General features: G+C 48.2%; 1 pseudogene; it reads left to right on the top strand.

Annotated features, from left to right (window-relative positions):
- Positions 1 to 21,343, top strand: part of LOC135530249 (transforming acidic coiled-coil-containing protein 2-like) — a 106,338-nt pseudogene that overhangs the window by 61,520 nt on the left and 23,475 nt on the right.

Below are 21,343 nucleotides of genomic sequence, written 5' to 3'. Positions count from 1 at the left end.
CAGTCTAGTCTAGTCTAGTCCAGTCTCGTCTAGTCCAGCCAAGTCTAGTCCAGCCTAGTCTAGTCTAGTCCAGCCTAGTCTAGTCTAGTCCAGTCAAGTATAGTCCAGCCTTGCCTAGTCCAGCCTAGCCTAGTATAGCTTAGTCCAGGTAGTCCAGTCTAGTCTAGTCCAGCCTAGTCCAGCCTAGCCTCGTTTAGTCTAGTCCAGCCTAGTCTAGTCCAGCCTAGTCTAGTCCAGTCTAGTCCAGTCTAGTCCAGTCTAGTCCAGTCTAGTCCAGTCTAGTCAAGTCTAGTCCAGTCTAGTCAAGTCTAGTACAGTCTAGTCTAGTCTAGTCTAGTCCAGCCAAGTCTAGTCCAGCCAAGTCTAGTCCAGTCTAGTCTAGTCCAGCCAAGTCTAGTCCAGCCAAGTCTAGTCCAGGTAGTCCAGTCTAGTCTAGTCTAGTCCAGTCTAGTCCAGCCTTGTTCAGCCTAGCCTAGTCTAGTCTAGTCCAGCCTAGTCTAGTCCAGGTAGTCCAGTCTAGTCCAGTCCAGTCTAGTCCAGCCTAGTCTAGTCCAGCCTTGTCTAGTCTAGTCCAGCCTAGTCTAGTCCAGTCTAGTCTAGTCTAGTCCAGCCAAGTCTAGTCCAGCCTAGTCTAGTCCTGCCTAGTCTAGTCCTGCCTCGTCTATTCTAGTCTAGTCCAGCCTAGTCTATTCTAGTCTAGTCCAGCCTAGTCTATTCTAGTCTAGTCCAGCCTAGTCTAGTCTAGTCCAGTCTAGTCTAGTCCAGCCTCGTCTAGTCTAGTCTAGTCCAGCCTAGTCTAGTCTAGTCCAGCCTCGTCTAGTCTAGTCGAGTCCAGCCTAGTCTAGTCTAGTCCAGTCTAGTCTAGTCCAGTCTAGTCTAGTCCAGTATTTTCTGTCCTTAACTGTCTCTGTTCTTCTTCTTCTCTCATTCCTCTCTTTCTCCAACTATCTTCTCTTTCTGTCTCTAACTCAGTCTTTTCTGTTGTCTCCATCAGTGTCCGACTATGAGATTGAGTACATGGAAAAGATTGTCCCTTCTTCATCGGTGAGTATTGTCGTGGAAAATCGGATCAAATACAACGCATACCAGAACTTGTGAAATCAATCAGGCTTTAATAAAAAAGTATAGCAAGCCGGAGTGCTCCGGGACCACACACCTTTTTCAGAGCATTCGCTCTGATTTATACACATACAACATATGAGTCTATCCCACATGCAAATGAAGTTACATCCCAATCTGTGCATCCTGCTTGTTCAGCCCAATAACGCCCATATCTGCTTTCCGTCAGATTATAATGATGACAAGACCCTTTTTTTCCCTGCACTCAGCTAAATGCGTTCTTCTGTTTGTGTGTTATCTAGGGTCAGTATGTGTCTCCTCTGTTTTTAGTGTCCAGCTATACTAAAAATACTATACATTCCTCTATGTTATCTGTTTGTGTGTTATCTAGGGTCAGCAGACTCCTCTGTTTTTAGTGTCCAGCTATACTAAAAATACTATACATTCCTCTATGTTATCTGTTTGTGTGTTATCTAGGGTCAGCAGACTATGTGTCTCCTCTGTTTTTAGTGTCCAGCTATACTAAAAATACTATACATTCCTCTATGTTATCTGTTTGTGTGTTATCTAGGGTCAGCGGACTATGCCATCTTTAGTGTGTCCAGTTGCCCTAGGTGCCTATGTCACCTTCCCTTCGTGTGGTCTGTTTTTAGCGTGCTCAGCTGTTCCATACTCTCATGGCCTCCTCTGGTCTTCTCTCCTATACAATAGACAATGCATTTTACCAGAATGGCAAATGCACTCTATAAGTGTATCTCTCTCTTGTGTTACAGTATTTATGCTCCTCCATATATGTACATCTTCTCCCAAAGTATCTATCCACAGTCAGATAGGAAGGTTCCTCTTCGTCTTCCATTGAGAGACAGGTCTGCCTACGGCGGCCTTTCTCAATAGCAATGCTATGCTCACCGAGTCTGTACATAGTCAAAGCTCTCCTTAAGTTTGGGTCAGCCACAGTGGTCAGGTATTTTACCACAGTGGTCAGGTATTTTACCACAGTGGTTAGGTATTTTACCACAGTGGTCAGGTATTTTACCACAGTGGTTAGGTATTTTACCACAGTGGTTAGGTATTTTACCACAGTGGTTAGGTATTTTACCACAGTGGTTAGGTATTTTACCACAGTGGTTAGGTATTTTACCACAGTGGTTAGGTATTTTACCACAGTGGTCAGGTATTTTACCACAGTGGTTAGGTATTTTACCACAGTGGTTAGGTATTTTACCACAGTGGTCAGGTATTTTACCACAGTGGTTAGGTATTTTACCACAGTGGTCAGGTATTTTACCACAGTGGTTAGGTATTTTACCACAGTGGTCAGGTATTTTACCACAGTGGTCAGGTATTCTGCCACTGTGCACTCTCTGTTTAGGGCCTGCTGGCATTCTATTTCGCTCTGATTTTTGTTAATTATTTCCAATGTGTCAAGTAATTGTCTTTTTGTTTTCTCGTGATTTGGTTGGTACTAATTGTATTAATGTCCTCTCCTACTCTCTCTCTCTCCCCTACTCTATCTCTCACACTCTCACGCTCTCTCTCAATCACACACACACACTCTTTCTCACACACTCCTGCCCTCTCTTACACTCTCTGTCTCTCTAGCCTCTGTCTGTGAAGAAACCTTCTGCTCTCTACTTGAAGCTGGACTCTGTGACAGACAGCCTGACCAAGCCTAACCACAGATCAGAACCGAACTCTCCCTGCACAGGGTACAACACACACACACACACACACACACACACACACACACACACACACACACACACACACACACACACACACACACACACACACACACACACACACACACACACACCCTTTCGTCACACACAATAATCAACATGAGCACTGCATTTTAAAGTCATTAGTAATTCCGGCGCCGACAGAGATGGCCGCCTCGCTTCGCGTTCCTAGGAAACTATGAAGTTTTTTTTTTTTTTACGTGTTATTTCTTACATTAGTACCCCAGGTCATCTTAGGTTTCATTACATACAGCCGAGAAGAACTACTGTATATAAGATCAGCGTCAACTCACCATCAGTACGACCAAGAATATGTTTTTCGCAACGCGGATCCTGTGTTCTGCCTTACAAACAGGACAACGGAATGGATCGCATGCAGCGACCCAAAAAAACGACTCCGAAAAAGAGGGAAACGTAGCGGTCTTCTGGTCAGACTACGGAGACGGGCACATCGTGCCCCACTGCCTAGCATTCTTCTTGCCAATGTCCAGTCTCTTGACAACAAGGTTGATGAAATCCGAGCAAGGGTAGCATTCCAGAGGGACATCAGAGACTGTAACGTTCTGTGCTTCACGGAAACATGGCTCACTGGAGAGACGCTATCCGAAGCGGTGCAGCCAACGGGTTTCTCCACGTATCGCGCCGACAGAAACAAACACCTTTCTGGTAAGAAGAGGGGTGGGGGTGTATGCCTTATGGCTAACGAGGCATGGTGTGATGAAAGAAACATACAGGAACTCAAATCCTTCTGTTCACCTGATTTAGAATTCCTCACAATCAAATGTAGACCGCATTACCTACCAAGAGAATTCTCTTCGATTATAATCACAGCCGTATATATCCCCCCCAAGCAGACACATCGATGGCTCTGAACGAACTTTATTTAACTCTTTGCAAACTGGAAACCATTTATCCGGAGGCTGCATTCATCGTTGTTGGGGATTTTAACAAGGCTAATCTGAAAACAAGACTCCTAAATTTTATCAGCATATCGATTGCGCAACCAGGGGCGGAAAAACCTTGGATCACTGTTACTCTAACTTCCGCGACGCATATAAGGCCCTGCCCCCCTTTCGGAAAAGCTGACCACGACTCCATTTTGCTGATACCTGCCTACAGACAAAAGCTAAAAAAAGAAGCTCCCACGCTGAGGTCTGTCCAACGCTGGTCTGACCAAGCTGACTCCACACTTCAAGACTGCTTCCATCACGTTGCCTGGGACATGTTTCGTATTGCGTCAAATAACAACATTGACGAATACGCTGATTCGGTGTGCGAGTTCATTAAAACGTGCGTTGAAGATGTCGTTCCCATAGCAACGATTAAAACATTCCCTAACCAGAAACCTTGGATTGATGGCAGCATTCGTGTGAAACTGAAAGCGCGAACCACTGCTTTCAATCAGGGCAAGGTGTCTGGTAACATGACTGAATACAAACAATGCAGCTATTCCCTCCATAAGGCTATCAAACAAGCTAAGCGTCAGTACAGAGACAAAGTAGAATCCCAATTCAACGGCTCAGACACAAGAGGCATGTGGCAGGGTCTACAGTCAATCACGGACTACAGGAAGAAATCCAGCCCAGTCATGGACCAGGATGTCTTGCTCCCAGGCAGACTAAATAACTTTTTTGCCCGCTTTGAGGACAATACAGTGCCACTGACACTGCCTGCAATGGAAAAATGCGGTCTCTCCTTCACTGCAGCCGAGGTGAGTAAAACATTTAAACGTGTTAACCCTCGCAAGGCTGCAGGCCCAGACGGCATCCCCAGCCACGCCCTCAGAGGATGCGCAGACCAGCTGGCTGGTGTGTTTACGGACATATTCAATCAATCCCTATACCAGTCTGCTGTTCCCACATGCTTCAAGAGGGCCACCATCGTTCCTGTTCCCAAGAAAGCTAAGGTAACTGAGCTAAACGACTACCGCCCGTAGCACTCACTTCCGTCATCATGAAGTGCTTTGAGAGACTAGTCAAGGACCATATCACCTCCACCCTACCTGACACCCTAGACCCACTCCAATTTGCTTACCGCTCAAATAGGTCCATAGACGATGCAATCTCAACCACACTGCACACTGCCCTAACCCATCTGGACAAGAGGAATACCTATGTGAGAATGCTGTTCATCGACTACAGCTCGGCATTCAACACCATAGTACCCTCCAAGCTCGTCATCAAGCTCGAGACCCTGGGTCTCGACCCCGCCCGTGCAACTGGGTACTGGACTTCCTGACGGGCCGCCCCCAGGTGGTGAGGGTAGGTAACAACATCTCCTCCCCCGCTGATCCTCAACACTGGGGCCCCACAAGGGTGCGTTCTGAGCCCTCTCCTGTACTCCCTGTTCACCCACGACTGCGTGGCCACGCACGCCTCCAACTCAATCATCAAGTTTGCGGACGACACGACAGTGGTAGGCTTGATTACCAACAACGACGAGACGGCCTACAGGGAGGAGGTGAGGGCCCTCGGAGTGTGGTGTCAGGAAAATAACCTCACACTCAACGTCAACAAAACTAAGGAGATGATTGTGGACTTCAGGACACAGCAGAGGGAACACCCCCCTATCCACATCGATGGAACAGTAGTGGAGAGAGTAGCAAGTTTTAAGTTCCTCGGCATACACATCACAGACAAACTGAATTGGTCCACCCACACAGACAGCATCGTGAAGAAGGCGCAGCAGCGCCTCTTCAACCTCAGGAGGCTGAAGAAATTCGGCTTGTCACCAAAAGCACTCACTAACTTCTACAGATGCACAATCGAGAGCATCCTGGCGGGCTGTATCACCGCCTGGTATGGCAACTGCTCCGCCCTCAACCGTAAGGCTCTCCAGAGGGTAGTGAGGTCTGCACAACGTATCACCGGGGGCAAACTACCTGCCCTCCAGGACACCTACACCACCCGATGTTACAGGAAGACCATAAAGATCATCAAGGACAACACCCACCCGAGCCACTGCCTGTTCACCCCGCTATCATCCAGAAGGCGAGGTCAGTACAGGTTCATCACAGCTGGGACTGAGAGACTGAAAAACAACTTCTATCTCAAGGCCATCAGACTGTTAAACAGCAACCACTAACTTTGAGCGGCTGCTGCCAACACACTGACTCAACTCCAGCCACTTCAATAATGGGAATTGATGGGAAAGGATGTAAAATATATCACTAGCCACTTTAAACAATGCTACCTAATATAATGTTTACATACACTACATTATTCATCTCATATGTATACGTATATACTGTACTCTATCATCTACTGCATCCTTATGTAATACATGTATCACTAGCCACTTTAACTATGCCACTTTGTTTACATACTCATCTCATATGTATATACTGTACTCGATACCATCTACTGTATCTTGCCTATGCTGCTCTGTACCATCACTCATTCATATATCCTTATGTACATATTCTTTATCCCCTTACACTGTGTATAAAACAGTAGATTAGGAATTGTTAGTTAGATTACTTGTTGGTTATTACTGCATTGTCGGAACTAGAAGCACAAGCATTTCGCTACACTCGCATTAACATCTGCTAACCATGTGTATGTGACAAATAAAATTTGATTTGATTTGATTTGAATTCGTTCTAAATGTCATTCAGATTCAGAAGGGTATGCTGAACAACATTTCACTATCCCGTTCTAGTCACCAATGTAATGCTTCTACCACACAGAGATCCTGTCTGTTCTTCTCAACATCCCTCCTTCCTTCTCTCCCTCTCTCTAGGAGTTTTGAGGAGATAGAGGCCCAGATCACAGCCCAGATGAAGACCCCGGTGCTGGGCTCTCGGCCCGGTCCGGAGGGGTCTCGGCCCGGTCCGGAGTGGTCCGCTGGAGAGAAGGAGAAGACCAGGAAGAGAGAGAGCCAGTCACTCAGCCGGACACAGAGCACAGACAGGGATCATGGACTGGTGAGTCACAATACCGAACTCTCTGGTTGTCAATCAATACACCTGATGGATCAATACACCTGGTGGATCAATACACCTGATGGATCAATACACCTGGTGGATCAATACACCTGATGGATCAATACACCTGGTGGATCAATACACATGGTGGATCAATACACCTGATGGATCAATACACCTGGTGGATCAATACACCTGGTGGATCAATACACCTGGTGGATCAATACACCTGGTGGATCAATACACCTGATGGATCAATACACCTGGTGGATCAATACACATGGTGGATCAATACACCTGATGGATCAATACACCTGGTGGATCAATACACCTGGTGGATCAATACACATGGTGGATCAATACACCTGATGGATCAATACACCTGGTGGATCAATACACCTGGTGGATCAATACACCTGATGGATCAATACACCTGGTGGATCAATACACCTGATGGATCAATACACCTGGTGGATCAATACACCTGGTGGATCAATACACCTGGTGGATCAATACACCTGGTGGATCAATACACCTGATGGATCAATACACCTGGTGGATCAATACACCTGGTGGATCAATACACCTGATGGATCAATACACCTGGTGGATCAATACACCTGATGGATCAATACACCTGGTGGATCAATACACCTGGTGGATCAATACACCTGGTGGATCAATACACCTGGTGGATCAATACACCTGATGGATCAATACACCTGGTGGATCAATACACCTGGTGGATCAATACACCTGGTGGATCAATACACCTGGTGAAATGACTGTGTGTTTCTCGTCGTCTTCCATGTGCATGCTCTTTGTGTCAGGCTCGTCTCAGAATACAATGTTACGACACATTTTCTTTCCCAGTTTGCTGTTCCGTGACCTCTCAACTCTGTCCGTGTCATGTGTACAGTAGAGGGCGACAGTGCCAACCCTAAATAATGTGTTGCCTACAGTGTAGATGCTACCCCGGTTAAACTTTCAAATCCCTGGCTTAAGTTAACTTCCATAAGGTAACTACCATAAACTACCTACCGGCCAGCAAGAAACAACTCATTACCTCCGTCTCAGCAACTCAGCCCCTCCCAACCTTCTGCTGACACTGCCCAAAGCTTTGCTGTGCAATGCTGACCCCCTCCTCACCCCCCTCCTCACCCCCTCCTCACCCCCTCCTCACCCCCCTCCTCACCCCCCTCCTCACCCCCTCCTCACCCCCTCCCTCACCCCCCTCCTCACCCCCTCCTCACCCCCTCCTCCGCCCCCCTCCTCACCCCCTCCTCACCCCCAGGGCCCTATGGACCCCCAGCCCTCACCCCCCCACTTACCCCCTCTTCACCCCCTCCCCTGACCCCCTCCTGCACCCCCTCCTCACCCCCTCCTCACCCCCCACTCCTCGCCCCAAACTCCTGTTCACCCCGCTCCTCACCCCTGCTTCCGCCCTCCCTGCTGCCACCCCCTGGTTATTTTATTGAATATTATTATATTATTGATTTATCACGCAGGGATTTATGGAGGTCCCAGCCCCAGATATTATTGATTTATATTATTGAACCAGGCTGTCTGAGTGCCCTGACCCATGGTGCACCTGGAGGCTGTGGAGCCTGACCTGGCAGAGACCAACCCCATTGCCTTATCGCCCTCAAACTACAGGTGTGATTTATCATTGATTATTGAGTCAGAGTCCTTTATTGATTTATCATAGTGCCAGCCTATATTATTGATTTATCATGTTGGACAATCTCTGTCAATGATTTATCATGGTTATTTTATTGAATATTATTATATTATTGATTTATCATGGTTATGTTATTGATTTATATTATTGATTTATGTTATTGATTTATATTATTGATTTGTCATGGTTATATTATTGATTTATATTATTGATTTATCATAGTTATATTATTGATTTATATTATTGATTTATCATGGTTATATTATTGATTTATATGATTGATTTATCATAGTTATATTATTGATTTATCATGGTTATATTATTGATTTATCATGGATATAGTATTGATTTATATTATTGATTTATCATAGTTATATTATTGATTTATATTATTGATTTATCATAGTTATATTATTGATTTATATTATTGATTTATCATAGTTATATTATTGATTTATATTATTGATTTATCATGGTTTTATTATTGATTTATACTATTGATTTATCATGGTTATATTATTGATTTATATTATTGATTTATAATAGTTATATTCTTGATTTATATTATTGATTTATCATGGTTATATTATTGATTTATATTATTGATTTATCATGGTTATATTATTGATTTATATTATTGATTTATAATAGTTATATCATTGATTTATATTATTGATTTATCATAGTTATATTATTGAATTATCATGGTTATATTATTGATTTATATTATTGATGTATCATGGTTATATTATTGATTTATATTATTGATTTATCATAGTTATATTATTGATTTATATTATTGATTTATCATGGTTATATTATTGATTTATATTATTGATTTATCATAGTTATATTATTTATTTATCATAGTTACATTATTGATTTATATTATTGATTTATCATAGTTATATTATTGATTTATATTATTGATTTATCATAGTTATATTATTGATTGATATTATTGATTTATCATGGTTATATTATTGATTTATATTATTGATTTATCATGGTAACACTATTGGTGTTTGAGGATGAGTGTGTGTCCTCACTGTCTCTGCCTCTCTTCATTTTCACCCTGGTGTCTAGTCAGTTTCCTTTACCTTAGCTACTCCATTACTTTCACTGAGCTTCCTTTTATCTACAATATGTTAGCCTGTTAAGTGTTGACTACTGTATGTGTGTGACTGTTTGTTGATCTGTGAGTGTGTGTGGGTACTGTAGGGGGGAAGCAAGTCACCTCAACCTCTGGTTCTCTTTATGTCTCCTCCTTCTCCCTCTGGCCACACCCTCCCTTCTCCCACTCCTCCTCCTCCCTCTGGCCACACCCTCCCATCTCCCACTCCTCCTCCTCCCTCTGGCCACACCCTCCCTTCTCCCACTCCTCCTCCTCCCTCTGGCCACACCCTCCCATCTCCCACTCCTCCTCCTCCCTCCGGCCACACCCTTCCTCCTTCTCCCTCCGGCCACACCCTCCCTTCTCCCACTCCTCTCCCTCCTCCTCCCTCCGGCAACACCCTTCCTCCTTCTCCCTCCGGCCACACCCTCCCTTCTCCCACTCCTCCCCCTCCTCCTCCTTCTGGCAACACCCTCTCTCCTCCTCCCTCCGGCCACACCCTTCCTCCACCTCCCTCCTGCCACACCCTTCTCCCCCTCCTCCCTCCGGCAACACCCTTCCTCCTCCTCCCGGCAACACCCTTCCTCCTCCCTCCGGCAACACCCTTCCTCCTCCTCCCTCTGGCCACACCCTCCTCCTCCTCCTCCTCCTCCCCTCCCTCCGGCCACACCCTCCCTTCTCCCACTCCTCCCCCTTCTCCTTCCGGCAACACCCTTTCTCCTCCTCCCTCTGGCCACACCCTTCCTCCACCTCCTTCCTGCCACACCCTTCTACCCCTCCTCCCTCCTGCCACACCCTTCCTCCTCCTCCCTCCGGCAACACCCTTCCTCCTCCTCCCTCCGGCAACACCCTTCTTCCTCCTCCCTCCGGCCACACCCTCCCTTCTCCTCCCCTCCTCCCTCTGGCCACACCCTTCCTCCTTCTCCCTCCGGCCACACCCTCCCTTCTCCCACTCCTCCCCCCTCATCCTCCTTCCAACACCCTCCTCCCTCCGGCCACACCCTTCCTCCTCCTCCTCCTCTCTGGCCACACCCTCCCTTCTCCCACTTCTCCCACTCACCCCCCGTCCCCCTGTCCTACCTGTGTCTCAGGAGGAACTGGTTCTAGCTGCTCTGAGGATAGAGGCTCTGCAGGTAGCCAAACACATCTCAGACAGCCCCTCCCTCTCCACTGTCACCCCCAGGTACTGAGCTGAACCAGCCTGCACCTGTACCTGCTCACCGTGTGTGTGTGCCGATGTGTGACTGTGAGAGCAGCATGAGCGTGTCTCAGCCTGCCGCCCCCCACCCCTTCCCTTTTAGAAACACCATTGTGTGAGCCCATGGCCAATGCTCAACAATAACAAGCTGCCTCTCCCTGTATTTCCCCACGTAACATCTCTAACACGGCTTGTAGCCCCTGACCTGTGACCCCTAACCCCTGAATTCCAATCACCAGCTTTCCTGAATCAATCAGCAGAAAAGAGCGCTGGGCCTTTTCTCTCCTTTGTATCAAACCCATCCATGCATGTTGCCTGTTGGCCTGATCAGGAAAGGCTTCGATAAACACGAAGGTGACTTGGGATATGGTTGACTGGGTCAGTCACCATCTGATAACGCCACGTTATCCTCATTCCTAGGGTTGCACATTTCCGGTAACTTTCACCAAAATTCCCAGGTTTTCCAGAAATCCTGTTAGGAGGAATCAAGATTTCCACCTGCTTATTCTATCTTTATTCCGGGACTCTTCCAACACTGATTTCTGGAAAACTTGGGAATTTTGGTGAAAGCTACTGGAATTTTGCAAAACCTACTCATCAATCTGTAGTCATTCCTCAATCAAATGGGAGTCATTTATTTATGATGATATACTGTTGTTCTTCTGGTAAATAACAACAACTAAGAACAACACTGATGAACACAACAGGGTCACGCCAGATGTGCTGAAAGTGAGGTCTGTTGGGTAGGTTTCCTCAAGTGTCAACACATAACCTCATTTCAGGTTGAATGTCCGCAGAAAGAAGGTTCATTGATGCCTGGTTGAAGGTTTGGAGAAGGTGCAAGATTTCACAACTTGATTTTAGATGTTTCATCACCCTGAAAGTAATCTATGGTCCACCTCTGGTCTCTTGGACTTCCCACCCCTATGGGAAGTCAGTTCCCGCTCAGCCCAGTCCAAGCTCTTCGCTGTCCTGGCACCCCAATGGTGGAACCAGCTTCCCCTGATGCTAGGACAGCAGAGTCCCTGTCCATCTTCCCCTGATGCTAGGACAGCAGAGTCCCTGTCCATCTTCCCCCTGACGATAGGACAGCAGAGTCCCTGTCCATCTTCCCCCTGATGCTAGGACAGCAGAGTCCCTGTCCATCTTCCCCTGATGCTAGGACAGCAGAGTCCCTGTCCATCTTCCCCTGACGCTAGGACAGCAGAGGCCCTGTCCATCTTCCCCTGATGCTAGGACACCAGAGACACTTCCCATCTTCCCCCTGAAGCTTGGACAGCAGAGTCCATCTTCCCTCTGACGCGAGGACAGCAGAGTCCCTGTCCATCTTCCCCCTGATGCTAGGACAGCAGAGTCCCTGTCGATCTTCTCCCCTGACGCTAGGACAGCAGAGTCCCTGTCCATCTTCCCCCTGAAGCTTGGACAGCAGAGTCCCTGTCCATCTTCCCCCTGAAGCTTGGACAGCAGAGTCCATCTTCCCTCTGACGCGAGGACATCAGAGTCCCTGTCAATCTTCCCCCTGATGCTAGGACATCAGAGTCCCTGTCAATCTTCCCCCTGATACTAGGACATCAGAGTCCCTGTCAATCTTCCCCCTGATACTAGGACAGCAGAGTCCCTGTCCATCTTCCCCCTGGTGCTAGGACATCAGAGTCCCTGTCCATCTTCCCCCTGATGCTAGGACATCAGAGTCCCTGTCAATCTTCCCCCTGATACTAGGACAGCAGAGTCCCTGTCCATCTTCCCCCTGATGCTAGGACAGCAGAGTCCCTGTCCATCTTCCCCTGAAGCTAGGACAGCAGAGTCCCTGTCCATCTTCCCCTGATGCTAGGACAGCAGAGTCCCTGTCCATCTTCCCCTGATGCTAGGACAGCAGAGGCCCTGTCCATCTTCCCCCTGAAGCTTGGATGCAGAGTCCATCTTCCCTCTGACGCGAGGACATCAGAGTCCCTGTCCATCTTCCCCTGATACTAGGACAGCAGAGTCCCTGTCCATCTTCCCCCCTGATACTATGACAGCAGAGTCCCTGTCCATTTTCCCCCTGATACTAGGACAGCAGAGTCCCTGTCCATCTTCCCCCTGATGCTAGGACAGCAGAGTCCCTGTCCATCTTCCCCCTGACGCTAGGACATCAGAGACCCTGTCCATCTTCCCCCTGACGCTAGGACACCAGAGACACTTCCCATCTTCCCCCTGAAGCTAGGACAGCAGAGTCTTCCCGAAAGGACCTGAAACCCTACCTCTGTCTATTCCCATGTCTCTTCCCCACTCCTCTTCCTCCTCTGTTCTCCCATCTCGTCTCTGTCTCATGCTGATGTTTCACCACTCCACAGTCCCTCCTCAAGAAGCCCAGCCCTCGCAGGTGGAATCTCTTCAGTTCACCCAAAGTAAGAGGAGAAATGTCACCCCCTCGTCACTGTTCTCCTACTGACCAGTCACCCCCTCGTCACTGTTCTCCTACTGACCAGTCACCCCCTAGTAACTGTTCTCCTACTGACCAGTCACCCCCTCGTCACTGTTCTCCTACTGACCAGTCACCCCTAGTAACTGTTCTCCTACTGACCAGTCACCCCTCACCTCCTGACCAGTCACCCCTCACCCCCTGACCAGTCACCCTCACCTCCTGACCAGTCACCCCCTCAACCTCCTACTGACCAGTCACCCCTAGTAACTGTTCTCCTACTGACCAGTCACCCCTAGTAACTGTTCTCCTACTGACCAGTCACCCCTAGTAACTGTTCTCCTACTGACCAGTCACCCCCTAGTAACTGTTCTCCTACTGACCAGTCACCCCTCACCTCCTGACCAGTCACCCCTCGTACTTTTCTCCTACTGACCAGTCACCCCTAGTAACTGTTCTCCTACTGACCAGTCACCCCCTAGTCACTGTTCTCCTACTGACCAGTCACCCCTAGTAACTGTTCTCCTACTGACCAGTCACCCCACCTCCTGACCAGTCACCCTCACCCCCTGACCAGTCACCCTCACCTCCTGACCAGTCACCCCCTCGTAACTTTTCTCCTACTGACCAGTCACCCCCTAGTAACTGTTCTCCTACTGACCAGTCACCCCCTAGTAACTGTTCTCCTACTGACCAGTCACCCCTAGTAACTGTTCTCCTACTGACCAGTCACCCCCTAGTAACTGTTCTCCTACTGACCAGTCACCCCACCCCCTGACCAGTCACCCCTCACCCCCTGACCAGTCACCCCTCACCCCCTGACCAGTCACCCCTGACCAGTCACCCCCACCCCCTGACCAGTCACCCTCACCTACTGACCAGTCACCCCCTAGTAACTGTTCTTCTACTGACCAGTCACCCTCACCCCCTGACCAGTCACCCTCACCCCTGACCAGTCACCCCTCACCTACTGACCAGTCACCCCTTAGTAACTTTTCTCCTACTGACCAGTCACCCCCTCTCACTGTTCTCCTACTGACCAGTCACCCCCTAGTAACTGTTCTCCTACTGACCAGTCACCCCCTAGTAACTGTTCTCCTACTGACCAGTCACCCCTAGTAACTGTTCTCCTACTGACCAGTCACCCCTCACCCCCTGACCAGTCACCCCTCACCCCTGACCAGTCACCCCTCACCTACTGACCAGTCACCCCCTCGTCACTGTTCTCCTACTGACCAGTCACCCCCTAGTAACTGTTCTCCTACTGACCAGTCACCCCCTAGTAACTGTTCTCCTACTGACCAGTCACCCCTCACCCCCTGACCAGTCACCCCTCACCCCCTGACCAGTCACCCCTCACCTACTGACCAGTCACCCCCTCGTCACTGTTCTCCTACTGACCAGTCACCCCCTAGTAACTGTTCTCCTACTGACCAGTCACCCCCTTAGTAACTGTTCTCCTACTGACCAGTCACCCCTCACCCCCTGACCAGTCACCCCTCACCCCCTGACCAGTCACCCCCTCGTAACTGTTCTCCTACTGACCAGTCACCCCCTAGTAACTGTTCTCCTACTGACCAGTCACCCCCTAGTAACTGTTCTCCTACTGACCAGTCACCCCTCACCTCCTGACCAGTCACCCCTCACCCCTGACCAGTCACCCCTCACCTCCTGACCAGTCACCCCTCACCTTTTCTCCTACTGACCAGTCACCCCCTAGTAACTTTTCTCCTACTGACCAGTCACCCCCTAGTAACTTTTCTCCTACTGACCAGTCACCCCCTAGTAACTGTTCTCCTACTGACCAGTCACCCCCTAGTAACTGTTCTCCTACTGACCAGTCACCCCTAGTAACTGTTCTCCTACTGACCAGTCACCCTCACCCCCTGACCAGTCACCCCTCACCTCCTGACCAGTCACCCCTCACCCCCTGACCAGTCACCCCTCACCTCCTGACCAGTCACCCCCTAGTAACTGTTCTCCTACTGCCCTAATCCAACTAGAGACAGAACTAGATCCCATCCACTTCTATCTAAAAGGTCTGTAACATGGACTCAATCTCTCTCTCTCCATTTCCATCTCTCTCTCTCTCTCTCTCTCTCTCTCTCCATCTCTCTCTCTCTCTCTCTCTCTCTCTCTCTCTCTCTCTCTCTCTCTCTCTCTTCATCAATATCTTCTCTTCTCTTCTGTTGTTCCCATTCCAGTGCTCCGTTGCTAATGTGTCTGGTTTGTTATTGTCTGAAGGCTTACCTGTATGTACAGTATATTACCCTGACATACCCTTGTCTTATTTTACTGTAACCTGTTGGCTTCATGGTGAGAGGGAGGGTGGTAGAGGAAGGGAGGGAGAGTGGGATGGAGGGAGGTAGAGGGAGGGAGGGAGGGGGATGGAGGGAGGGAGGTAGGTAGAGGGAGAATGGGGGGTGGGATGGAGGGAGGTAGAGGGAAGGAGGGAGAGTGGGATGGAGGGAGGTAGAGGGAGGGAGGGAGGCAGAGGTAGGGAGAGGGAGGGAGGTAGGTAGAGGTAGGGAGAGTGGGATGGAGGGAGGTAGAGGGGGGTAGAGATGGATGGAGGGAGGTGGAGGGAGGAAGAGGGAGGTAGAGGGAGGGAGGGAGGTAGAGGGAGGGAGAGTGGGATGGAGGGAGGTAGAGGGGGGGTAGAGATGGATGGAGGGAGGTGGAGGGAGGTAGAGGGAGGTAGAGGGAGGGAGGGAGGGAGGTAGAGGGAGGTAGAGACAGAGGGAGGGAGGTAGAGGAAGGGAGGGAGAGTGGGATAGAGGGAGGGAGATAGGTAGAGGGAGAGAGATAGAGGGAGGTAGGTAGGTAGAGGGAGAGAGATAGAGGGAGGTAGGTAGGTAGAGGGAGAGAGATAGAGGGAGGTAGGTTGGTCGAGGGAGAGAGATAGAGGGAGGGAGGTATATATAGAGGGAGGGAGGTATAGATAGAGGGAGGTAGGTAGAGATAGAGGGAGGTAGGTAGGTAGAGGGAGAGAGATAGAGGGAGGGAGGTATAGATAGAGGGAGGTAGGTAGGTATAGGGAGGTAGAGATAGAGGGAGGTAGGTGGAGGGAGAGAGATAGAGGGAGGGAGGTAGGTAGGTAGAGGGAGGTAGAGATAGAGGGAGGGGTAGGTATAGATAGAGGGAGGTAGGTAGGAAAGAAAAGGAGAGAGATAGAGGGAGGTAGGTCGTTTGAGGGAGGTAGAGATAGAGGGAGGTAGGTAGAGGGAGAGAGAGGGAGGTAGGTAGGTAGAGGGAGGTAGAGATAGAGGGACGGGGGTAGCTAGAGGGAGAGAGATAGAGGGAGGTAGGTAGGTAGAGGGAGGTAGAGATAGAGGGAGGTAGGTAGAGGGAGAGAGATAGAGGAGAGAGATAGAGGGAGGGAGGTAGGTAGGTAGAGGGAGGTAGAGATAGAGGGAGGGAGGTAGAGGGAGAGAGATAGAGGGAGGTAGGTAGGTAGAGGGAGGTAGAGATAGAGGGAGGTAGAGATAGAGGGAGGTAGAGATAGAGGGAGGTAGAGATAGAGGGAGGTAGGTAGAGGGAGGTCGGTAGAGGGAGAGAGAGATAGAGGGAGAGAGGTAGGTAGAGGGAGAGAGATAAAGGGAGGTAGAGATAGAGAGAGGTAGGTAGGTAGATGGAGGTAGAGGGGAGATAGAGGGAGGTAGAGATAGGCTCAGTCGGTAGAGCATGGCGCTTGCAACGCCAGATTCCCACTGGGGCCACCCATATGCAGTAGTGGCCCCAGCCAACTTGTAAGTCGCTTTGGACAAAAGCGTCTGCTAAATGGGATATATTATTATATTATTTATATTAGAGGGACGGGGGTAGCTAGAGGGAGAGAGATAGAGGGAGGTAGGTAGGTAGAGGGAGAGAGATCGAGGGAGGTAGGTAGTTTGAGGGAGGTAGAGATAGAGGGAGGTAGGTAGAGGGAGAGAGATAGAGGGAGGGAGGTAGGTAGGTAGAGGGAGGTAGAGATAGAGGGAGGGAGGTAGGTAGAGGGAGAGAGATAGAGGGAGGTAGGTAGGTAGAGGGAGAGAGATAGAGGGAGGTAGAGATAGAGGGAGGGAGGAAGGTAGAGGGAGGTAGAGATAGAGATAGAGGGAGGTAGGTAGAGGGAGGTAGAGATAGAGGGAGGTAGGTAGAGGGAGGTCGGTAGAGGGAGAGGGAGAGAGGTAGGTAGAGGGAGAGAGATAAAGGGAGGTAGAGGGAGGTAGAGATAGAGAGAGGTAGGTAGGTAGATGGAGGTAGAGGGGAGGGGATAGAGGGAGGTAGAGATAGAGGGAGGTAGAGGGAGGGGGAGGGGAGGGAGCGAGGTAGAGGGAGCTAAATCAAAACAAGATTCACACATATATTATTTAGTATATGTAAAGACAAGATTAAATCAACAATACTCTAATGGGTGACAATATTGTCCTGTGAATGATGCATTTTTAAAATCATAGTCTCACACCTCATGTAACCGAGCCCATAGGCCTATATATTTTTTGATAAGGTTTGTATCACAATTAACATATTATTATATTTTACCAGGTAAGATGACTGAGAACACATTCTCATTTGCAGCAACGACCTGGGGAATAGTTACAGGGGAGAGGAGGGGGATGAATGAGCCAATTGTAAACTGGGGATGATTAGGTGTGGTGGTTTGAGGGCCAGATTGGGAATTTAGCAAGGACACCAGGGTTAACACCCCTACTCTTACAATAAGTGCCATGGGATCTTTCATGACCCCATCCGAAAAACGGGACCCGTCACAGGGTGCAATTACTGCCCAGGGGCATTGGGATATTTTTTAGACCAGAGGAAAGAGTGCCTCCTACTGGATCTCCAACACCACTTCCAGCAGCATCTGGTCTCCCATCCAGGGACTGACCAGGACCAACCCTGCTTAGCTTCAGAAGCAAGCCAGCAGTGGTATGCAGGGTGGTATGCTGCTGGTATGCAGGTTGGTAATGCTGCCTCTTGAAACTCTGGGGGAGCAATTTCATTTTTGGATGAAAAACGTTCCCGTTTTAAACAAGATATTTTGTCACAAAAAGATGCCTGACTATGCATATAATTGATAGATTTGGAAAGAAAACACTCTGAATTTTCCAGAACTGCAAAGATATTGTCTGTGGGTGCCCTAGAACGGGAGCTACAGGCAAAACCAAGATGAAACGGCAACCAGGAAATGAGCAGGATTTTTGAGGCTCTGTTTTCCATTGTCTCCTTATATGGCTGTGAATGCGAGAGGAATGAGCCTGCCCTATCTATCGTTTCCCCAAGGTGTCTGCAGCATTGTGACGTATTTGTAAGCATATCATTGGAAGATTGACCATAAGAGACTACATTTTCCAGGTGTCCGCCCGGTGTCCTCCGTCGAAATTGGTGCGTCATTTTCAGCTGCTGGTATTTTTCCATGCGATTCTGAGGGGAAAGCAGGCTTCCACGAACTGCATATCAATGAAGAGATATGTGAAAAAACACCTTGAGGATTGATTCTAAACAACGTTTGCCATGTTTCGGTCGATATTATGGAGTTAATACGGAAAAAGTTTGACGTTTTGGTGACTGAATTTTCAGGTTAGTTTCGGTAGCCAAATGTGATGTACAAAACGAAGCGATTTCTCCTACACAAAGATTCTTTCAGGAAAAACTGAACATTTGCTATGTAACTGAGAGTCTCCTCATTGAAAACATCCGAAGCTCTTCAAAGGTAAATTATTTTATTTATTTGGTTATCTGGTTTTTGTGAAAATGTTGCGTGCTAAATACTACGCAAAATGCTAAGCTAGCTTACAATACTCTTACACAAATGCTTGATTTGCTATGGTTCAAAAGCATATTTTGAAAATCTGAGTTGACAGTGTTGTTAAGAAAAGGCTAAGCTTGAGAGCAGGCATATTATTTTAATTTCATTTGCGATTTTCAGAAATCGTTAACGTTGCGTTATGCTAATGAGCCTGAGGCTTTATTCACGATCCCGGATACGGGATGGGGAGTATCAAGAGGTTTTAATAAAATATACACATGAATCCGCTTTACAAGGGCCGCAAAGCCTCCTAAAAGAATAATCCAGGCCTTTGCGCCCAGTAGCCGTTGTGCTTGGTCTGAATATAATCATTATAATTCCCGTCTCCCGGCTGCGTGCCCTGAAGCACCTCTCACTCACATGGCTGTCAGATATCTCAGTTCCTATTAGCCAATGCCTGTTAAGTAATCGGGTCCTTCTCACAGGCTACAAGTGAAGACAGACACATTTGGGACGCAACTGCGCGCGTCCTTATAGAATTCCGAGGCGCATATTGAAAATGTTGGAAGAACTGTCCACATTTACTTTTCAACACAGAATATCCGCATGTGCGCACTCTCTCAAATAGTTTGTAGAAAATATCCTTTAGATTTTGTTCAATTGTATTCTTCATACTGTAAAATAATGGCAAGGAATTAATTATAAACTAATCTTGCCAGCTAAATGAACTAGTGTAGCCTACAGCCATATGGTCAGATCAGGACCTAACATAAGGACAACTCAGAGTATGCTATTCTGTTCTTCTGAAATAGACTACATTTTCTTCATATCATAATGTTTATTTAGACCTGTTTAAAATAAATTGATTTATTGTGTTGGTGTAGAATATATTACATGGATTTATTAGACTTTTTAAAATGTAGATGTTCCAAAGGTCTGCATATCAGTGGCTTGTAGGCTGTGTGTGGAAGCCAGGAGATGCTAAATGTGTTTATGTTAATTAATAGTCAATTACCGGCTGACCGGCACAACCCTAGCTGCTACCCTATTCCTATCCCTCCCCCAGCAATACCGCCCCTTTCCCTTGCCTGGACCCAATCACAGCCAAGCTGTTGCAGCTTCAGCCAATCACAGGGCCACAGCTCTGGGATTGACGATTGCTTATGTTGCTACCAGCTGCCCAAATCTCCAGGAGCATCATTGCAGGAAAAAATCTAAGAGGGATCCTTGGGACGTCTAACTCTGATGTCACCCCATTGAAGTTCACATTTCAAACAGTTCAAGTAAGGTTTAGATAAAGGTTATGGTTAACGTTAAGGTTAAGTTTAGGGTAGGGGTTACGGTTAAGTGTAGGGTAGGGTAGGGGTTAGGTAAATGTTATGGTTAAAGGTTAAGTTTAGGGTAGGGGTTACGGTTAAGTTTAGGGTAGGGGTTACGGTTAGGTGTAGGGTAGGGGTTAAGGTTAGGTTTAGAGTAGGGAAGTCCCAAGGATCCCACTTTGTATCTACCATCATTGCAGAGGCTGCCTCATTTTGCATATAGAGTTTGGCTGTCGTGTGGGGGCATCTTTCTGATCCAATACGATGCTACATAGGGGTTTGGTTTAGTTCAGAATCCTATAAAGAGTGTATTATGTTGTCTGTAGGGTTTTAAATGCAGGTAACTTTCCCTGTTGTTGTGTTACAGGAATCCTGGTTGAAAGATTCCATATGTCCTGCTGATTCCCTGCTGATTCCCTGCTGATTCCCTCCTCATTCCCTGCTGATTCCCTCCTCATTCCCTGCTGATTCCCTGCTGATTCCCTGCTGATTCCCTGCTCCCTGCTGATTCCCTGCTGATTCACTGCTCCCTGCTCATTCCCTGCTCATTCCCTGCTGATTCCCTGCTGATTCCTTGCTGATTCCCTGCTCCCTGCTGATTCCCTGCTCATTCCCTGCTCATTCCTTGCTGATTCCCTGCTGATTCCCTGCTCGCTGCTGATTCCCTGCTGATTCCCTGCTCCCTGCTGATTTCTTGCTGATTCCCTGCTCCCTGCTGACTCTCTGCTGATTCCCTGCTGATTCCTGCTGATTCCCTGCTGATTCCCTGCTCATTCCCTGCTGATTCCGGAATCTTCCCACTGGGATTTCTGGAAAAACCTGGGGATTCTGGGAAAGCTACCAGAACCCTCCATTAGATCAACCAGATACCTAACCAACTGTCTGTACCTGTCTCTCCCCCCCCCTCCTCTTACACTTCCTCTTCCCTGACGTCTTGACCTGGGCAGCAGAGAGACAGAGAAGTGATGTCATCAACAGTGGACAGGGACAGCATGGTGACCAAGAATTCCCTTTACACCCGGACGGCGAGCTACGGAGACGGGGAGAGGGAGAGCCCCTACCTACCCAAAGACCTAGATTACTCTCTGGGCATCGCACGAGAAGAGGTGCCCCTCTACCCACACCACCCACACCGCTCACTACTGTCAAATTCATATCCATTGTAGGAGTTTT

This window comes from Oncorhynchus masou, unplaced genomic scaffold, assembly GCF_036934945.1.
Source record: "Oncorhynchus masou masou isolate Uvic2021 unplaced genomic scaffold, UVic_Omas_1.1 unplaced_scaffold_1300, whole genome shotgun sequence".
NCBI classification, from domain to species: domain Eukaryota; kingdom Metazoa; phylum Chordata; class Actinopteri; order Salmoniformes; family Salmonidae; genus Oncorhynchus; species Oncorhynchus masou.
The sequence above is the reverse complement of the archived record's forward strand: the minus strand, read 5'-3'. Positions and strand labels throughout refer to the sequence as shown.